We start from the raw sequence: 22,667 nt of genomic DNA, 5'->3' as shown, positions 1-22,667 counted from the left end.
AATATATTTTACTGATTCTTCAACAATTAGGTCCCTTGCAAAATTCAGCAAGAGTATTACTCTTTACAGATTTAAAGTTAATTGTAGATATGCCAGAATGAAAAAAAAAACCATGCAGAATTAATAAGGAATGATCTCCATGGTTATTACAATTTAATAAGAAATATAAAGTAATTAATGTTTGGGGCCAGCCTGGTGGCACAACGGTTAAGTGCACACGTTCTGCTTCCTGCGGCCCAGGGTTCACCGGTTCGGATCCCGGGTGCAGACGTGGCATGGCTTGGCAAAAAGCCGTGCTGTGGTAGGCATCCCACATATAAAGTAGAGGAAGATGGGCACGGATGTTAGCTCAGAGGCAGGCTTCCTCAGCAAAAAGAGAAGGATTGGCAGCAGATGTTATCTCAGGGCTGATCTTCCTCAAAAAAAAAATAATAATAATAATTAATGTTTACTGAAGCAAACATTGTTTTAACATTAATTCTGTTTACACAACGAACGTACCGTGTTAGGTGGATTTAGAATATTAACTAAATGTGTTCCATGCAGGTTTTCACACAAAAATCTGTAGTTTCACAATAATCCTTCAGAAGTTCGCTGAAAGGAATGCAGAATGTTAGCCCACTTGGTGAGGAAGTAGGGCATAGTAGTTTGGAGTAATTAGCCTAGGTGGAATATTTTTGTATCCCAGACAAATTATTTAGAGCAATCTAGATAAGATCTGCTCCCAGAAGTATCCAGATGCAGGAGATTTTGGTTGAGCAGTTCATCATTTTGTATCACAGAGTACCTAGGAGGATATTGCTTTCTATAATTCTCTTTTGGGAAAAAAAATGCATTATTGTGGTGCTGTTAGAGAATCACCAGAAAGCGCTTATGTGAGTGAGGCAATTAATCCTAATCCAAAAGAAGGAAATTCGGTTGTGGCATTTGTAAAAATACCCTTGGCGGGAAACCGAGCCTGGAACATGGCAAAATCCATGATGATAACCCTGGCTCTTTTGAAATCGCTGTTGTTTCATCTAAAGAGTCCTACTTGAAAATATTTAGTACAATCAAGGTACAATTTAGACATCTGAGAAGAGTCTTGCAGACTGTTGGACTCTCAGGCTATTGGAATTCCACAAGAAATGGAGACAAAGAGAGAGAAACAAGTGAAAATAAAATAAATCATGGGCCACTAGACAAAGGTTCAGTTTCATGGAACATTCAGATAAATATACAGGCAAAGAGTCTTTACTGACATGTATAAAATACGCCTTTCTGTCAAAGCATGAGATAGAAGCAAATGTCAAGAAGAGACAGAAGGGAGTGGAATCTCGGGTTGGCTGAACTTGGAGGGACCCCTAACAACATCTCACCAGCCTTGTTGTCTTACAGCTGGAGACACTGAGGCCCCAAGGACTTAAGTGACTTGCCCAGCTGAGCTCTTCCCTCCATACCTCACTTCTCTTGAAACAAAACACGTTAAAGAAGCCAGCAGTTCATAGGATCCCTCTGAGACTAGGAGGAAGAGAAGAAGGGAGAAGCAGAGATTCTTGCTCAAGGAGGAAGCCATTGCTCCTGTAGCCCAGCCCAAAGCCCCTTAAATAATTTTTTTTTTTTTTTTTTGCTGAGGAAGATTCACCCTGAGCTAATATCCATTGCCAATCTTCCTCTTTTGGCTTGAGGAAGATTCACCCTGTGCTAACATTTGTGCCAGACTTCCTCTGTTTTGTATGTGGGTTGCTGCCACAGCATGGCTGCCAATGGGTGGTGTAGGTCTGGGCCCGTGAACTGAACCTGGGCCGTGGAAGCAGAGTGTGCCAAACTTAACCACTAGGCTGTAGGGCTGACCCTCAATAAATAAATTTTTTTTTAAACTTCAAGCTGCCTCTTTGTCTCTCCTCCTACTCCTAGCTATCTATGCTAATATCATTAGTTACTCAGGTTCTGTGCCAAATTAAAAATGAAACAAACTTGAGGATAGAATGTAAGGACATGTTAAAAACAGCACATGATATATCCATATTGAAGAAGAAGAAATACGCTGTTTAAATTTTAATCCTAATGAACCCATTGTCTTACCAAAAAAACCCAAAATGTTTATTAAGGTATATAAATGCTAGCCTAATAAAATATGCTCTGGGACCTGAATGTCCCTAATATTAATTAGTAGGAGGAGGGATACCTGCCAGCATGAAAGAAAGATTTAAGAGTCTTAGATCTTGTCTCTAATTTGTTGTATGACCTTGGGCATGTCACTGTAATTTTGTTGCAGCTTCTCAGTCCATAAAAAGGATAATCAAATTACCCTTTGAGGTAACCTCAAAGAAGTGTTCTGACGACTAATGAGTCGGTGATGGCTTGCACACTGAGATAAAAGGCAATGTCTAAAAATGTAATATCACTGTTGTTGTAATTACTGTCATGTGTTGTGTAACGACGTTTCGGTCAACGACGATGGTCTCCTAAGATTTGCACCATTTAGCTAGGTGCATAGTAGTCTATACCATCTAGGTTTGTGTAAGTACACTTCATGATGTTTGCACAACTACAAAATCTCCTAATGACACATTTCTCAGCACGTACCCTGTTGTTAAGCTACGCATGACTGTTCCATTATTGCTCATACACCAGGAGCAAAACTGGGGGCTGGCAGTATGTCAGTCACAGCTAAAGGCCAAGCTGCCCCAAAGAAAGAATGAGCATATTTATGAATTGCGACTTCATTTGTAGTTTATTTTCAAGCTTAATTATTTTAGTGAGATGGACACCTTAACTTGAATTATTGGTGCAATGAAACGTTTTCAGAAGCTGACTGCCCAGGGGGAGATTTGGAATACGTGGAATGTGGGGTTTAACATTAGAATTGCCTGGCTCTGTGTCGCTCCTTGGGCTCGTGGAAGTTTTCCTGAAATACCTGTCATGGATTTTCCCTACAGCCCCTCTCTGGCCCACTGCTTCCTCCCTGTCTCTCCGAGATTGATGGTCTCCGTGGAAACTGTGCCAGACCCAGATGTGAACAGACACTTGGCGCTATTCCGGGGAGCATCCTCCCTCCACTCCAGGGTCAAAGACTTTGCTCCTGCGTCAAGCCTCTTGGGCAAGGCTCCCTTTTCCCTTAGAAGAGGCTCTTTCCCAGGAGGTTCCCGGCCCTTCATGCAAATGGACCCCTGGGAGGCCACTCCAGCCCGGGTCATCACTGCCTTGTCTTGAAGAATTAGGCAACACATAGAGGTTTGAGGGGTCTAGCTTTTCACTAATTCTAATAAGGATATCAGCAAAATATCTCCTTGAGTGTTGAGGTGAAACCACCTCCTTAGACGACGTCTCATTCCATCCACCCACACCGACTTTGCGTGTTTTTTTCCCTCCACATTATCTTCTCTGGGCATGACCAAGGTATGCATGTATGCACTTGTTGGGACAAATAAACAGTCCCATTCACCTGCCCATACCTAGGTGACAAACTAGCAGTTAGCCTGTGTTAGGGTTGTGTCACTTTACCCCCTCTTTCTAGCAGCACATACGTAGAGGGGTTACAGAGAGGGCAAATTAGGAGGGAGAGAGAAACCTGCCCTGTGCTAAGGGGCAGACTTGACAACGTTCAGGTCAGCTCACTGCCCCAACGCAGAGGAGTGAGATCCAGCGACCAGCTCCCTCCCATCACACATGAATGTTGTTACGGTATATGGTCTTTGAAGATTTATAAAAAGCCAAGTATAACTGAAAGTCCCATAGGCACAAAGAGTGAAACTAGAGTGTCTGTCCTCTAAGAGGAAAGGGACATGGAGAGATCATAGGAGAATGCACCAGACTTGTTTGCATAGGAGTCCCAGACACCTGACAGAAGCCAGGGAGCCAGAACTTGCCCTATGTGGGATGAGGAGCTGAGTATTTCGGAGGGTATAGACAGGTAGCTTTCTATAAGGTTTCTTAATACCACACTTTTCAGACTGGGAGCTATATGCATCGGGCTTAGGAAGTGCATTTAAATGAAAGACAAGTTTTTTAAAAAATAAAATGAGAGTTCATAATCCATGGGTTAAGTGCTGTTCTCTGAAACCTTTGTTCGTACATACATATGTGTATATATGCACTGGGTTGCACACATTTCTTTCTGTGGGTTGTGGTCAAAATGTTTGAAAGCCAATGCCAATATCTTCAATAATAACCCACAATATGAAAAAAATTTATATTATAAATTATTCTCTTGTCCCCAGAATAACCATGGGCACAGTTTAGCAGTTGCTGCTGCTAACACTGCTGTTTTTTTCTTTTTCTCCTTCTCCTTTTCTCCCCCGCAATGTTAATATAATTTTCTAATGTTCAATAGTGGATTAATGGACTTAAGCCTTCTTTTGTGAGACAATGGTTTTCTTTGGAAAGCTCACTTTTAGAAGAAAACCACAAATTTTAACTGAAAGATATACAAGATGTAAATAAAGGGAGAAAATGTACCATATCCTTGAATACAAGGACTCCATAGCATTTCAAGTCTGTTGCAAATTGGATTTCCATTCTCTCATAGGTAAGAACTCCCTTTTTATTTTTGTCTATTCAATTCTTCTATTAATATGTGTCTATTACATTTAAAATTTCCAAGATGTGTAGCTATTTCTTTTCCGTGATATCCTCTCAAAGTTTTCTGAGGATGTTAACTTATCATAAAATCTTTTGCCTATCTAATTAACTATATTTCCTCAGACGTTTGTTTTTTTGCTTGTTGAATTTGGTGGCTTTTTACGGTAGTGTTTCTCCCTAAATACTTGGTTTCTTTTTGGTCTTTGTATTGAAATTTTCTGGCCCCCTGTCGGTTATATTTAATGTTCTAGGGAGATGGATAGGAGAAGCCAGGTTGACGGGAGGAGTCTACCTGTAGCCTCTCCTCTGAGCATGGAAACTTCCAGTGCCCATGGGGATGTATAATCCCCCAGATCTTGCTCTCCGGCATCAGTTCCACACTCAAGGCTTTATCGGTGGGCAAATCCCTCAGCTCTCCAAATAACCCAACTACCCCTCCGACATCTTTCCAATTCATCGCCCTCTGTATACGCTGCTCCTTCATTCCATTGGCTCTCAGCTGGATGCTCCTCTGGAACTGCTCCCAACACTAAGCTTTGTTTTCCTGTGGTGATTAATTCATAGTGCTGACCCCTAGGGCTCTCTCTCAGTAACTCTCCAACTTTTCTGCTCCATCGAGTTCACTCTTGTTTTCCAAGACTATATTAATTTATTGCTGATATTGATCAGGCTTAAAGTTTGCTCTAGTCCCAAAAACACAAAGTATCACATGGGGCGTATATCTCCTGATCTAGTCTTTTAACTATCCCTTTGAGGTTTAATATTAACTTCTCATATCTTAAATCACTACCTCTTCTAAAGTATGTAAATAGTATTTTCATCATTGATCTTCTCCTTTTAGTAAAGCAATTTAGGTTTTTTGCTTAGGAAAACTTAGAAAAAGAGGGAGAGATCCCAAGTGTACAGAATTATCCTTCTCTTGGGAGTTACCTCTATTATTAAATACGCTGGGTCATAGTTAATTTTATATATATAACATATAATATTTATTTGTTGTTAGTGCTGTCGAGTTGATTCCAACTCCTAGCGACCCTGTGTACAGTGGGGTGGAAACTGCCTAGTCGTTTTGCTCCATCCTCTCACCTTCTGGTGCTGTCTGTATATATATATAATATATATATATATATATAATACATATATATATCTCTAAGATATATTATGCACATATAATCTCCCCTGGTCTTTTCTAGATGATTTCTATGGCACCAAGTGAAGTAGTAAATTTCAAATCTAGCACATTGATTTTTATCTATATAACAGGTTTTCACATTAGGTATCATTTTAGTTTTCACAGCAATTTCAGGGCAGCCCCTTAAATGACATCTTTACCGGACTTGCCTTCTGTCCCCCAGCAGATCAAAACAAAGACAGACTTGAACAAACAGAGTCAAAAGCCAAAAAAAGCCTGTCTTCTGAAGGTTCAGTTTGCTTGGAATGGGGCTTGATGCCTTCATCTTTGTATCTCTGCAGTCTCTTTGCTTCTTAGGTTGGTTGGACAATTTATAATCCACATCTCATTCAAGCACAAGCGCCAAAAAGCCTCCGAAGGTGGTTATTGAAGAAAAGAGCAAGTCTCTGATCAAAACAAATGCTGCCTTAGAACCAGACAAAAACTGTGTATAAATAGGAGACCTCTCCCTGTAAGAGATCAATATCAATCATCAATCGAGCACTTCCCACCACTAAGCAGGGAACTCTCCCAATAGCAAAGCCACTCAGAAACAAGTTTCACAGGCCTAATTTCAAGAAATGGAAGAAAACAAGGGGACCAGAGAAACTATCAAAAAATCACTGCAGTGGCTCCATGGGAGTCATTCCAGGAAGGATTTGGGGACATTTGCCTTCATTTGTTCTGGCGTGGTAGATAGATGGGGTCCTACTCTTCTTGGCAGCCTTATGTAACAGTCTTACTTTTTCAGGTTGAATGGAGTTCATAGTGGTTCTTAACTTTTTTCTCTTCTAGCCAAAAGTTATGACTCATTTTGTATATGTAACTGCCTTACTCTTTCATTTTTCAGCGGAGCTAAAGGGAAGGAGGGGGAGAGGGAGAAAGAAGGGGAGGGCTGGTCCTTAAGGGGAAGCCTGAAATATAGGATGGAAGATACTGATGCTGGCAAAGAAACTTCCGCCTGCTTGGTTTTCTGCTTTCTCCCTCTGCTTGGAAAGTTGTCTCCGTTTCATCTCATCTTAAAAAGTAATCTCCTTTGGGCAGCTTCCTCTAACCCTCCAGACTAAACATATCCTTAACTTTCTGTCCTTATCCTTTATATACTCATGTGATAAAGTCCCCTCCTGGGCCTTAAGGTCACAAAGATAGTATTTTTGTTTTGCTCACAAGCTGTACTGCCAAGATACTGCAGAGTGCCTGGTGCATGCTGGGCACACAATAAACATTTGCTGAGTGAGAGAGGCGTCTCTTTTCTCCGTCAGCTCAACTGAAGTTCTAATTGGGTGTATGGGGCCCAAGTCCGATCTGTCGAGAAAGCGAAGTTTCCAGGCACTCAGCAGAGTATTTCACTTTTTCATCTTGCCTCTCCTTCAGATTTCTTTTTCACTCACCCATTCCTATCTCCAGCTTGGCTCAAAAAGTGCTAAATATGACCGCTATTCTGCTGAGGGACTTGTGCCTTTTTATTACCTGTCTAAATATCCTGCTAACCTGATGTTAATTTTCTTTGTAAAAAACAAGAAGAACTCAGTTATAAAGCCTCTTGGATAAATTGGTTACAATTTTTATCAGTTGGAAATGAAATATTAATGACGTTGTGTGAGTTCTAACAGTTGTATTGCTATCATTGCAGGAATTCAGCTCTTCTGAAATCAAATTTGTGACTTAATCCTTTCAAGAAAAATAATATTTTGATTTTCAGAAGGAATCAGGAAAAAAAGTCTTAAATTATGACAAAAAACTCCAAATTATAACGAACAAGCCCAATTATCATTAAAAATACAATTTGTTACCCTGATCATCTAATGTTATCAGGTAAGGCATCATTTTCACGAAATGTATAAAACTGAGGGGAAACAAAAATTGTGTGAAACAATTTTACCTGAAATATTAATTAAATGTAATAATTTGAGAAAGGATATTTATAAGTTTCAAAAATTTACTCCAAATGCTGGAAAGTATTAGCAATATAAGAACTAATAGAATAACAGATATAGGAGATCAGAGATAAAACTGATTACAACTATTAAATAAACTAATTTTTAAGTTAATAATTATGTTGCTAGATAAATTAGTTATATAGGCTTATCCTATTAATATATCACATAAATACAGTTTAATGTATCTTTTCTTCATATTTTTAACTCATTGTGATTAAAAATACATTAATACTACTTATTTTTTAAATTCATATAGAGTTTTATATTGCAGAGAGAAATTTCTAGAAGCTTCTATCCAAGAAGGAGAATTCCTATATAAATGGATAAGAAAGGTTAAATAGGCTAATTTAAAGAAGTAGGACATGAACTGTTTTATTTTTAAAGTTTGTTTTATCTGATCAAAAACTTCAAACATAACTTATTTAGTTACAATATTGGAACATTAAGGACAAACATTAAGATATAAGTAATAATATAAAGAAAATATATATCAAGTCTTTATTAGAGTTAGAAAAAAACAAATGTAAGATGTGTAACTTGGACCAAGTCTATATGTAGTTAAAGGTTAACTGACTTCCATTGTACTCTGGTCATGAATACAGAGGGGACAGCCACACTGAGGCAAAGATACCCGTTGGCCATTTATAGATCTAGCATAATGATAGGTGAAGAACATCCGGCACCTGCTGAGATCATAGTATTATATTATTGTAATTAGTACGACCTGCTGTATCATGTTCAAAGTTCAAATAAGATCACGTGTTCCTTTAATAACCAAGTTAATCGCTGGTGTCCTACTTGCCCTGATGTGCTGGAAATCTGCCTTCTCTCTTGGGGGCCTCTCCCAAGAACACCAACGGGTCACACAGTCCAGCCAGGCCAGTCCTGCTTCCAAACATCTTGTCAACAGAATTGGACAATCGGATAGGTCCACTGATGGATCTCACATTTTCTGAGTTTTTTTCTTCTGTGAATGTCTCCGGTTTAGGTTGATATGTTCAGCCACAGTTCCGCAAAAGCACAGCTTCCTTGCCAGGGTAAGCCATGCATTCTGCAGCAACCAGCTCTCAATAATCTAAGCCCTGAAATTGGGCCGAGGAGTCCAGGCCAGTCTGCCCTTTCCTTCTTTATAAGATCCCCCTTGCAGACCATCTCGATCCCTTAGAAAGAATCAGAACCCCCAAAGCAGTAGGAATTGTAAGTCTCCCCACATTTCCCAAAGCTCCTGGTTCCCCATGAAATTTGTGCACCTTCTCAAAACATAACACTCCTACAAATTGTGGGGTATTGGAAGGAGCATACTTTGGTAGGCTGAAAACAGAACAATTCCAACCAAACATAAAAATAAAAATGAAGAAGCAACATTTCCTTAACCCAAGAATGCTTCAGATGTATTTGCTGCTGCTTCAATCTAGGATAAGTCACCGATGTTATTCAAATGGCAATCTCTCCGGGGCCGGCTCTGTGGCCGAGTGGTTAAGTTTGCGCGCTCTGCTTCGGCGGCCCAGGGTTTTGCCAGTTTGAATCCTGGGCACGGACATGGCGCCGCTCATCAAGCCACACGGAGGGGCATCCCACACAGCACAACTAGAAGGACCCACAACTAAAGATACACAACTATGTACAGGGGGGCTTTGGGAGAAAAAGGAAAAAAATAAAATCTTAAAAAAAAAATGGCAATTGCTCTAGGTAAACTTAAATTCAGTACTAAGCAGCAAAACAATATTCCAAGTATGTCAAAGTGAAAAAAAATTTTGTAATTGTATGGTGATGGATGGCAACTAGATTTACTGTGGTGATCCTTTCGCGGTACATACAAATATCAAATCATTATGTTGTATATTTGAAACTATATAATGTTATATATCAATTATACACCAAAGAGAAAAAGTACATCAGAGTTGAAAACCAGTTTACAACTCTACCTCTTCTAGTACTAACCTTACCACTTCCAAACTTGTAGGTAAATTATCTCTATTTCTGGATGAAAGAACCTTTTTTTTTTTTTAGGAAGATTAGCCCTGAGCTAACATCTGCCACCAATCCTCCTCTTTTTGCTGAGGAAGACTGGCCCTAAGCTAACATCTGTGCCCATCTTCCTCTACTTTATATGTGGGACCCCTGCCACAGCATGGCTTGCCAAGTGGTGCCATGTCCGTCCCCGGGATCCGAACCCACAAACCCTGAGCAGAGAAACTTTTAACACCACTCCATAACACGTTGACAAAGGATGGGGCCACACTTACAGCTTTAAAATACATATTTCATGGTACATACAGCCAAGAAATAGCTCTTAATTTTTTATTTCTTGTAATTTAACTTCCTGTATTTTTGAAAATCTTAGTCAACTTCAAAGGCTCTCTTCTTGGAAGAAAATTATGAGCCAAATCTAAGTTATCTGACTAAACTACAGTGAGAAATAATATAAATTTGTTGCAGATGGGTTATGATTTTATTATTTCCCTCATGCATGGCAAACCTCGGTGGTTTGACCATAATCAGATATGGACTTAATGGCCGAATCAAATAAAATCAAACAAACCAAAAAACCTCTTTGGTTTAGTTATCTTTCCACCAATTTTTCAATATGATGTTTTTAGATTCTGCATCTTCATGGTAGGGACTTTTTGATATACTTTCTTAAGAAAACATGTCTGGTTTTTATTTTTCTCCTAATATTCATGCTTGCGCTGTTTAATCCTCCAAGCTGGAAGTTATTTTCTTCTATAGCTTTTCACTTACAATCTTTTTTATGGGAACAAAGACTTTCTTTCTGGTCACTTACGGAGTCTCCTTTTGGATTTCAAGAATTAAACATCGTTGTTTGAAATGTACATTTTTAAAAATTTCTCAGCCAAATCTAAATATCTCCAGATTTTGATGTAATGTAAAAGACTGGGAAATACCATATGTGGTAGTTACAAATACTTTATATCCGTTTTTCCAGTGATTAGTTCAGCAGTGTTTATGAAGTAATGAACCATTCAAATTTGAAAATTTCTGTAGGATTTTCTAGAAAACCAGTTAGAATAGAATTTCTGCCTCTGGTAACTGTCTATCCTGATCGAGGTCTTTTGAAATGTTTTAGAGGCTCTTTTTCAAGATCAGAACCCACATTTATGGTACTCTCAGACACTGACTTCAGTTGAATTTTATATCAGAGTCAGCACATTAGCAACACTCCATCTGGCATGGAAGGAAGAAGGTCCTTTGCATTAATTAGGACTTTTTGCAAGAGACAGAAAAACATCTCTAACTAATTTAGACAATAAAGGGGATTTATTGGCTTACATAATTAAAAACCACAAGACAGCGTTCAGACAAAGTTTGAGTCCACACTTCCAACAGTCTCACGAAGAAGGATATCATCTTTTGGTTCTGCAGACATCTCACCAACCCTCCACCCCATCTCAGCAGCTCCGGGTGGCAAAATGGCGGCGGCGTTCTAAGACCTCACATCCTCATATCATACTTTCTGGGGTAACTAGCGCCTTCACCAGCCTTGGGATGCACGATCTCTTTGACCAAAATTGTGTAGCTTGACCATCCCTGAACTAATCTCTGTGGCCAATGGAAGGGAGCACGTCTTAATCAGCCACCTCCCCACCTTCCCAGTGATGAGATTGATCCCTGCTGTACCCTCATGGCAGGAGATGGGATAATGGATGTAGAAGAGGCAACCATCAGATACCCACAACACCCTTCCTCTCCATGCTCTTTTCTTTCCTCTTGCCTTTTAGTAGGAGACACGTGGATGTAGAAAAAAGCTGTTGGCAGCCGATTTGACTGCTTTCAGATGGGTGTCCTCCAAGGTCGCCTGTTGTCTCTGGCCATTTCCACGGGGCAAAAAGAATGTTTGTACTCCTTCTTATTGACGTAATTCATTTAGCCATCAGTTCGTTATTTCACTGATTCCTTCGCTCCTTCAATGTGTATTTATGTGCCAAATATTGTGCTTTTTCCCCCGTCTCTTCTCTTAGGACTGAGTGAAGGTGCTGGGCCTCATTGAAGGAACTGAACCCATGCAGAGCAAGTGTGCTCAGAGATGATGGAAGCAGAGGGGACAAGATTTGAGTAATTTTCCTTGCTAATCTGCAGGCCTGCCAAAAGCTTTTCTTTATGGGCTTGTAATTCCACCCACTCTTGCCCAGAAATGCCTGGGGATTTTCAAGGTTAATTAGCTATTCAAAGATAATCCTTGGGAAACTCCTATTTTCAAACCAAGTCTCTTTCCGTGGTTTGTTTGTTTGTTTTGAGGAAAAGTAGCCCTAAGCTAACATCCACCACCTTTTTTTTCTTTTTCTTTTTGCTGAGGAAGATTGGCTCTAAGCTAACATCCATGCCCATCTTCCTCTACTTTATAGGTGGAATGCCTGCTACAGCATGGCTTGATAAGTGGTGTGTAGGTCCGCACCTGGGATCTGAACTGGCCGCTGAAGTGTAACGCACAAACTTAACTGCTGCGCCACCCGGCCAGTCCCTTTATGGTATTTTTAAATTCTCTCCTTAGATGACAAAGGTAATCACTGCCATTTACTGAACACCTGCGAGGCAGTACGTTATTCATTTTACTTACATTATTTTGTTAAATGCTTACAACAAACCTCCAAGTAAGAATAATGACTTTACTCACGACAGAATGAAGGCATGGAGAGGCCTTTGTCGAACATCAGATGGAATGCTACCAACATTAAGAACTCCAGGAGGAACCTGGAGTGTGCACTGCTCCTCTGACTTCTTTTACTTTTTACAATTGTTAGGAGAAATCTTTCACCTTGCTCATCGTTCCTTACGGAGGGTCAGAATAACGTGCCTGCGTTAGAAGCCAGTTATCTGATTGGCGGGTGGTGAGGATCTCACAGTTAATGGTGCATGTTCCTTGATTGGGTAAAATTAATCTAATTAAAATCTGGGAGGCTGCAACCATCAGAGATTCATTCTCTTCCTCTCTGCTAGACCAGTGCAAAGCAGTGACCCCAGATCAGTGCTTCTGCTCAGAAGCTTGGTCCCCTAATTCAGACTGTGGTGCAGGCCCAGAACGTTAGCCAGCCCTGTGCTTTGGGTTGCAAGTATAAATCCATCTTTTCTCATCAGCTGCCACTTTCACCTCCGTCTGTTAGTCTCCTGTGCCTTTATATCTCACTTGCCTCAGAACTGCACAGGGTAAAAAAGAAGTGCTATTATTTATTGACCTCTTCAAACTCCCAAAATATAAAGCATCCACTTTCTTTGTTTAAAATCCAGCAAGCCTCATGGCTTATTACTCAAAGGAACTCAGTATAAAACATCTTTATTAATATTTTAACTTGCATTATGAATGCTCGGCAATGATTTACCAAGATATACCCTTTTAAAACATGCAACTACTTTTCCCGGGGCCCTTGACAGTTGGTGACCGGAGTGGAGGTCTGTGGTAGCCTATTTCACAGCCCCCCACCCCCTCTGACGTCAGCCAGAGCTGAGATGGAGAGTTCTGTGTAAGCTCAGACTATCCACATAGCTTGTGTTATTCCATTTTCAACCCTGGAGCCCTCTCCCAAGCTGGCAGGCTGCTCCGCCAACCTGGAAGCACAGCCTGGAATGGTGGGTGAGTCAATGCCCACAGGGGTGACACTCAGGCCAGAAAGGAGAAGAGCTGTGAGTACATACTCCTGATGCCTGACCTTTGGGCGGACAATTCTGGGAGGCATTCAGAACAGTTCTCAGGAGGTCCCAGCAGAACTGAACCCCTTTATCCCACAGAAGTGATGAATAAGGCACCCTTTCATTGGCATTTCCTCCTTTCCTGTCTCTGTCTGCTCTCACTCCTGCTTCCAGGGATCACATCCCAGTTAAACTACGTGCGCTCAAATTCTGGCTCTGCTTTTGGGAAAACCCAAGCTAAGGCAATGACAAAACAGGGTATACTCTATCCCAACCTATCCCAAGACAAAAGACATATACCACACACACGTGTGCGCACAGGTGTGCACATAGAGACACAGGCACACGCAGACATATACACTCATGCTCAGGTGAGCACATACAGATACACACACACACAGCTCTTCCAGTCATCCCCTCTGGTTGGTTTTGCTGTCACTAAGGGTACAAAGAAACACCATCTCTCCTTCAGACCAGGCCCCTGAACGCTGGCCACTTCTCACTGCCTGGGCTTCTCCAGCCGCGTTCTTAATTAGTCCTGTTCACTGCAGTCAAGCAACTGGTTCGAGTGCAAGACGACATCTTATAACACTGTGAGAAAATGTCAAGGTCTTAGCCGAGCTGAATTACAAGTACAGGGGATTTTCAAGCTGCCCTGTTGGCTTGTCTCAGCTTTGAACTGCTAAGCAATTCTTTTTGACATTTATTGCCGTCCTGTCTCCATTTTTACCGGTAGGCTTTTTCTTTTAGATGCTGACCCATGGGTGTGCACTAGATCACCTGCTCTTCATTCTTTCCTTTGGGTTATTGCTGTTGAGTTCCCCTTAGGCTTTTTGAAGGAATGTTTTTTTCCATTTGGGTTCCAGGACTGTTTCTCGAGTTGCTGGATGAAACAATTACTCTGGAAACTGCTTTCCACGCAGTCTTCCCTGTAGTCTCCCTATAGCCACGGCCTAGAATCCTGCTCCATTTGTATCCCCACAGCTGGCTCTTTCTCTGGGAGTATTTGGGGTCCTGTAACAGGTTGCGTTCCCCAGCAGTATACACTGAAATTATCACACAATAAGTTTTTTAGGGAATGTTCTCAAGATCAACAACTGGGGTGAGGGCGAGGGGATGAAATTATCCAGAGGGAGAAGATAGACTGCAGCCCAGATGCAACAAGACGTCATCCCACAGAGAATCCTGAAGCTGAGAAGGCTCTTCGGAGTCTTCTTAAGTTGGGGCCAAAAGCTGGCTTGATTACATCCTTGCGGACCAATCACTGGATGCAGGCTGCTCCTGGAGGAGATCATGCCCTTGGGCGTGGTGGGTTGACTCAGTCTAGGCAATTCCTAAAGAGGGCTGACAGCTGAGGGCTGTTGGCTGCCACCCAACATTCGCAGCAGCTGAGGAAATAAATCCTTCAGCCCTGAAGGAATAGGGGGAGGGATGTGGCAAGCCCAGTGCAACATCCACCATCCTTCAATCATTTCGTTCCTCATTCTTCCAGCAGTCATTCTCTCCCACGTCCTCAGCCCTCAGGTCTGTCTAGAGATCTTCACAGTGAAAAATCAAAGATCTAGCAGCATCTTAAAAAACAAACAGAAAAACCCATAAAAATTGCAGTACACGGGGGCTGGCCCCGTGGCCGAGTGGTTAAGTTCGTGCGCTCCGCTGCAGGCGGCCCAGTGTTTCGTCGGTTCGAATCCTGGGCGCGGACATGGCACTGCTCGTCAGACCACGCTGAGGCAGCATCCCACATGCCACAACTAGAGGAACCCACAACGAAGAATACACAACTATGTACCGGGGGGCTTTGGGGAGAAAAAAAGGAAAAAATAAAATCTTAAAAAAAAAAAAAAAATTGCAGTACACGGTAGGCCTATGTTCTTACAAAGCAAAAATGGAAACATCAAACCTTTTTTCTTCTTGTAAATGAAGGTCTGCATCCCAAAATATATTTCTGAAACCTAAGGCATTCTTTTCCAGATACACTGAACTTTGTGAATTCTATAGGAAACGGAAACTTTATTTCAAAAATAAACCTTGAAGCATTTGAAAATAAAGAGGACTTTCCTTTTGAACCAATGCTAAAAGTTTAGCAGGCCCACAGGCACTGTGAACCAAACTTCTTAAGAGTTCGAAACTTGAAGAGATTGTAATGACAGATGTCCCAGAGTATGTGGCAGGATTTTTAAGTAGCTTCGGGAATACTGAGCGGGCTCCCAGTTAGAAACTTACACATTTTTTGTTTTTTCTGAACTTCTAAGGTCCTTCTGACATTGTAAAGTTATGTGAAGACAGGAAGGCAAGCCCATTTGGAGGTATAAACAACTCAATATTAAGTCACTGTCATGGCTGGAGTTGTGTACCGCCTCCTCCAAATTCCCCAAAATAAGCTGTGTTCAAGCCCCAACCTCCGGTATCCCAGAATGCAACTTTATTGGGAGTTAGGATCTTTACAGAGGTAATCAAGTTAAAATGAGATGACTAGGGTGGGCCCTAATCCAATATGTCCTCATAAAAAGGGGATCTGGGGACACAGAGACAGACACACATAGAAGGAAGACAATGTGAAGATGTAGGGAGAAGACCACCATCTGTAAGCCACGGAACGCCTAAGGCTCCTGGAAGTTAGGAGAGAGAAGACGCAGAACAGATTCTCCCTCGCAGCCCTCAGGGGAACCCAACACCGCAGACATCTTGATGTCAGACTTCCAGCTGCCAGAACTGTGACATGATGAACTGCCGTTCTTTAAGCCACCCAGTTGGTGGAACTTTGTTACTGCAGCCCCCGGAAACCAATACAGCCACTCTTGAGAGCACCTTCTCCACTCAGCTCACATTGTCATCTTCAGGAAAGCAGCTCAGAAGTCGGACTTGATCTTGGCTCAATCATTTGGGCAAGTTACTTAATTTCTCCGAGCCGGTGTTCTCATATGTAAAATAACAACATTAATAATACCTACTATTGAGGTCTTTTGAGTATTAAATGAGCTAAAATGGAGGAGATCCTTCCTTTCTAGGTGCTTGTAAGCTCAAGAGCATCGCATAAGGCCAGTTGACTATATTGCAGTAAATGCTTATAAGTCTAATGGTGAGTAGTCTGATATTTGTGATTTTTATGCCTCTTAGAGATTCAGGTTCAGCATCACTTCCTCTGTCCATTATTGCCTATTATTATTAATACTGCTGTTATTTCTTATCAACTCAATGATCAAAGCCATTAAGTCTCCTGAAACAAAACAATTAATTATCTTTATGCATTGAGGAAGTCACACACCAGAAAGACAACAACCTTAGAACAGCACCCAGCCTTTCTTGACATGCCATTGTGAATCAGTCTGGGGACACCATAGATTAATTAGCTATATGAGTCACCGTTAAGGAGTGAGCTAGCAACCCAGCTAGCAACGAGCTTCCAGTCTCTTTTGAGCCGGAAATGTACGTGATGCTTTATTATCTTAAATGTATTTTTAAAACCAGATGATCACCCTTGGTTTGTGTGGCACAGAGTCTTTCAAATAATACCCAAATATTGCAAAACTACATAGAGATGATCTTTGGACTATTGGTTAGATTTGATTCACTAAACTGTTTTCTTTCATTGACAGAAATAATTGAACACCGATTAAACCACAATAAGATACCACTTCTCACCTACTAGGGTGGCTGTAATAAAAAATATGAAAAATAGCAAGTGTTGGTGAGAATACAGAGAAATTGAACCCTTGTACGTTGCTGGTGGAAATGTAAAGGTGTAGTTACTATGGAAACAGTCTGCTGGTTCCTCAAAAGAGCTTAACATAGAGTTACCATATGACCCAGCAATTCCACTCCTAGGTATATACTCAAAAGAATTGAAAGCAAGGACTCAAACAGATAATTGTGTACCGATCTTCATTGCAGCGTCATTCACAATCACCAAAGGGATGGAAGCAACCCAGGTGTCCATCAGTAGAGAAATGGATCAACAAAATGCAGTACATGCTTATGATGGAATATTATTCAGCCAAAAAAGGAATGAAGTTCTGATACATGTTACAACATGGATAAACCTTGAAAACATTATGCTAAGTGAAATAAGCCAGACACAAAAGGACAAATATGTATATTCCACTTACATGAAATATCTAAATAGGCAAATTCATAGGCTCAGAAAGTAGATTAGAGATGACCAGGGCCTGGGGTTGGGCAGAATGGGGGTTAAGTGCTGAATGGGTACAGAGTTTTTATTTGGGGTGATAAAAAAGTTTTGGAAATAGATAGTGGTGATGGTTGCACGACATTGTGCATGTAATTAATGCAACTGAATTGTACACTTAAAAATGGTAAATCTTATATGTATTTCACTATAATAAAATAAAAAGAAAGAAAGAAAGTCAATTACATAATCGTTCTATTCTTTTCTCATAAAAGCAAGGGCTCCGCACACATTGATGCTCTCATTTCATCTTCACACAATGTTATGAGATAAGGATCATTGTGTCCATTTGACAGCTAAGAAAACTAAGGCTCAGAGAGTAGCTTATGGCCAAATAGCTACTAAGTGACAGAGTCGACGTTGGATTCAAATCCTAGTCCTTCCCCAGTGCTAAGTGGCCAACACATAAATTTCTCCATTTATGATCTATCAAGGTGGCTCAGACGTAAATATTCATTCCTTTTTTTGTTTTTTCTTTTGAGGAAGATTAGCCCGGAGCTAACTGCTGCCAATCCTCCTCTTTTTGCTGAGGAAGACTGGCCCTGAGCTAACATCCGTGCCCATCTTCCTCTACTTTATACATGGGATGCCTGCCACAGCATGGCTTGTCAAGCGGTGCCATGTCCGCACCTGGGATCTGGACCGGCGAACCTCAGGCTGCCAAAGCGGAACGTGCACACTTAACCGCTGTGCCACCGGGCTGGCCCCTCATTCCTTTTTTAAAGCTGTAGATCCAGGTTAGTAGGGAAGAAGGTTCCTATGGGCCCTGTAAGGAGAATTTCCTGGTTCTAAGGGGAAATTGAGCAGAGTTTTCTTAAGTCCAGCTGATTATTTGTAAAAATTTGAATGTGCCACTGGAGTGTCTCATGTATTTGTGACCTCAGTTGTCTGGAAGACAGCCAAGAATTCAGAAGCGAGCAACACATAAGAGCACAGAAACAATGGAAATTACGTTAAAGTACCAGAGCTGGCTGTTGTATTGAAGCTGTAGTCTTTTCGCATATTTTTTGCAAAGCCTTTTCTTTTCTTTTTTTATTAAGGTAAATTTCAAAACATACTACAAAGCTATAGTAATCAAAACAGCACGGTACTGGCAGAAAAACAGACACACAGACCGATGAAACAGAATCAAGAGCCCAGACATCTATGGACAGCTAATTTTCCACAAAGGAGCCAAGAAGATATTATGGAGAAAGGAAAGTCTCTTCATAAATGGTGTTGGGAAAACTGGACAGCCACATGCAAAAGAAGGAAAGTAGACCATTATCTTACACCATACACATAAGTTAACTCAAGTGTAAAGCCTTTTCTTATCCCCACTCCCAATCTGCAGCTTTAGTCGGAGGAGTTAGAGCAGGGAGGGGATGACGCTGTTTTTCCAAAGAGAATTGCAAATGATCATAAAGAAGAGAATCTACTCTTCCTGGTGAGGCAGACATCTTCATTGCACCCTTCCATGTCTGGTCTCTCTATTTTTGTATTCTTTTTGCTTCTTCTTTTTCTATTGGACTTTTAAATTGTTGGTGATACCCAGCGCTCTATCCTTCCCACTCCTCTTTTCATATTATACATTCCCTTTGACTGACCCATTGATAAACATGGCTTCAGTTACCCCTGGTCCCTGGTGACATCTACATTCCCAGCCCTGATGGCAATCCTGAACTTGCAACTATTGTATCCATTACACATCTCCAACTAGATGTAGCCCAACTGTATTCATCATCTTCTTCTGAAAACTTAGTTTCTGTTGGAAGGACATTCACCAACCAGTCTCCCAAGTCAGAAACCTGGGAACGCTTTTATATTCTCCTCTTTTCTCTTCTCTCTTCCTTTCTTCACCCTCCTTCGTTTTTCTGTCTTGTCAATTCTATCTCCTGTACGTTGCCAATCCATTCCTTCTTCTCCAGCCATCGTGTTTTGTTTAATTCTTCCTTATTAAAACCTACCAGGACCACTGAAATAGACTGTGTTGGTCCTGCTGTCTCTGTTTGTGTTCCTCTGTAATCTGCCCTCCAGGGAGTGATTAAACAAACAAACAAAACCACATTTGGTCACATTTTTCTTCTGTCTTAATGCTTTCAGTGGCTAATGCTTGCCAACAGGATAAGTTCCAAACATCCAGGCTTGACATGTTTACAAGCTCATTCATGTTCTTTACAGCCTTGTCTCAGGCGACTTTCCTACACACACCGTGAGCTGTAGTTATCCTGGCCTACTTGTAATTTCGAAAATGCACCGTGAGCCATTTTGTCTTTATGCTTTGATACTAATACCAGCTCAGCACGAGGTTGACATAAGGGAAGCCATATTGTAGAAAAGAACCCTTATTGTAACTTTGAATGATCTCTGATTAACTAACCCAGCAGAATATGCACCTTCCAGGAGACATATAGGCTTTGTAGATTTTATGGCCCCTCCTAGCTGCAATAAGTCAATAACTTTGCTCTATTGAGTTCCTTAGGAATGTGGTGATCCCTGGGCAGAGAGCCTATGCTATTAGCCATCATCAATGATAACTCAAAGATCTGCTAAAATAGGGTACAGAGTGTTGCTCTGGTCTCTGATTCATATCCAGTAAAACAAAGATTATCAAGAACTAAGACAAGATGTCTGCCCCACCCTAAGACCAGCCCCTATATAACTGGCATGTAGTCTTTGTTCTGTAAGGTGGTTCCTTTGGACATTTGTCAGCCAACTTCCCCCTTGCTAGCAAGCTGTAATAAAACCTTTTCTCTCCTACCACCTTGCCTCTCAACTATTGGTATGTCTTGCAGCAGGCAGGCAGCCCCTCCTTGGGCAGTAACAACATGTATAGTTCTCTCCACCTGGAATGACTACTGAACAAAAGTAGATTTACCTCCTGGCGAGTTAAATCAGACTGTCCACCAGAAGTAAGTTGTCTCACAAAGTAAAGTATATTTGCAGCAAATAGGAGGCCATGTGGAATCATTTCCAGAGTCATGGAGTCCCCAAACAAGGGGAAGCAGGGACCTTTTATTTCAGATGGGGAATGAATATCCAAAAGGGAGAGAAGGCTATCCTCTTGGGCAGCTCAGTTGGAAAACAAGCTTCCACAGACACTGCAGGTTATGGTAATAAGGCCTAAGCTCCTCCAGGAGAGATCTTAGTGTTAGAGATAAGGCAAAGTCATAGGCAGAGCTCATGTGGTGAGGCTTGGTCTGGTTCAGGGTGATTGGTGATTGCATTTCCTTAACATAACAAAAGGGAAAAAAACAATTTGAAAAAACAGTTAAATACTTCCAAACCCACCCTTGAGTTCCTCGGGGCAACTAGTCAAGTCCAGGACAAAATGTCCATCCACCTCCTCACCCTCCACCTCTCTGCCTAAACTTTATGACTTCTTTAGGGATGTAGCTCGAATATAGTCTCCTTGTAGAAGCAAGTTTTGACTGCCCTGAGCTGATTTGGAGCTTTCTCCTCCAGAGCCTTTCCTTATCAGCCCTGTGTAGAATTCTACCCTGCTGCTTATCACGTTGTCTTAATATTGATTTTCTTGTACAGTATCCTCACTAGTTTAATGATTCTAGACAGGAACTGAGTCAAGCGCCTGTTTGAAATGTAGAAAGGATGAAACATGTTGAATGAACACTCTCTACCTGGAACATTATTCCTTCTCAGCCTAAATCATAAGAGGTTGGTAGGCAACCTTGCCCAGCATTAGCAGCGATGCCTGAGGGCTCCTTGAGATTCCAGCATTGGAGAGAAAAGACAAATTGGTTGAGACCTGAAAGTCAGAGCATGTTAGAGAGATGTGAGAGACATAAAAAGGACAGTAAGGATAATGAACCTGAGTACTCAGTGTGGCTGCTTGTCAGGGAAACTGGTAGATATACCTTGCTTTCACCTTCCAATGATGCTCTCCCTTTCTGTTTAACAATAGTACCTTGGTACTACCTCCCCCTCACCCAAACCCTGTAGTTCAGGTTGATCCTAGGCTTCCACTTTTCATTGGTAGGCACGTGACCTAGGCCTGTCCAATCAGAACACTCCATTCTCTTCCCCTCAGCGATTGGTTCAGAGACAGGCACGTGACCCAAGCCAGACCAGTGACACTACACACCAGGACTTTCTCTGAAGGTAAATATAGACTTTCTGTTTTCACTGAGGTTGCTTGGTGGAAATAGAAGGTATAAGCCTGTGGTGACTGGTTGCCAGCTTGGGCTCCATATGGAAAAAGACTTGAGAATGAAGCTCATGGAAAAGAAAGAAGAGTTGAGACGCAGAAAAACAAATTGTTGATGATAATGTTTGAGTGAGAATCGAAATTTGCATGAAGCCGAGCCTGTTTTGTTCTGGTTTTTTCCAGTTACATGATAAAATAAACTCCCCTTTTTGAATAAGCTTGTTCAATTTGGGTCTCTGTCACTTGTAACCGAAAGAGGCTTTATTAATACTGAAATCGGGTAGTCAGTGTAGGGGAAGAACACATTTCCTCTACCCTCTCTGGGTTCGTCTGGCCAGAGAACAAATTAAATTCACATGAGACAGAATAGCAGGAGAAAATTAAACAAAGCTTTATAACATGTATACATGGGAGGCTCAGGCAAGCTGAGCAACTCACCAAAATGGCTGAAGCCCCCACCTAAATATCATATCCAGCTAAAGACAAAGGAGGATGTTGGGGGTAGGGGAGTCACTTACAGGAGGTTACCAGAAACAGGAATAAGATTATTATGCAGATTTAAGTCCTTGCCTTTGGCATTGATTAAGAGTTTCTAGAGATAAGGCCATCCCCTTTCTTCTTCCTGGTACAGAGAGGGAGATGTCTTTACAGATGGAGATCTCCTTTACAATGTAAACGTTTCTTAACAGAGGGCAAGCAAGTTCTGCTCCTCAGAGCCTCCCTCCCTGTCTCAAATAATCCTCATGCCAAAGAGACATATCTTGGTGTGGCCAAGACCAGTCCCCCACATCGGCAAATCTAGAGAGAAAATGTGAATACAAGGACTCTGGTTCGGTGGTCCTATGATAAGGTTGTGCTTCCTTCCATCCAAGTCATTTCACCCAGTGACCCTTTGGTCACTGACCCTGTGGGCATGTAGCAGAGGAAATAGTACCCAGAGGAAACGGTGGGTCTCAAACTATGGCCCACTTAGAGGGCCCACCTATGCCCCATCCCATTCGTACTTGCCAAAAAAATGTGTTT

The sequence above is a fragment of the Equus asinus genome, chromosome 19 (assembly GCF_041296235.1).
Source record: "Equus asinus isolate D_3611 breed Donkey chromosome 19, EquAss-T2T_v2, whole genome shotgun sequence".
In the NCBI taxonomy this organism is placed as follows: Eukaryota; Metazoa; Chordata; class Mammalia; order Perissodactyla; family Equidae; genus Equus; species Equus asinus.
This window is presented reverse-complemented; position numbering follows the sequence as displayed.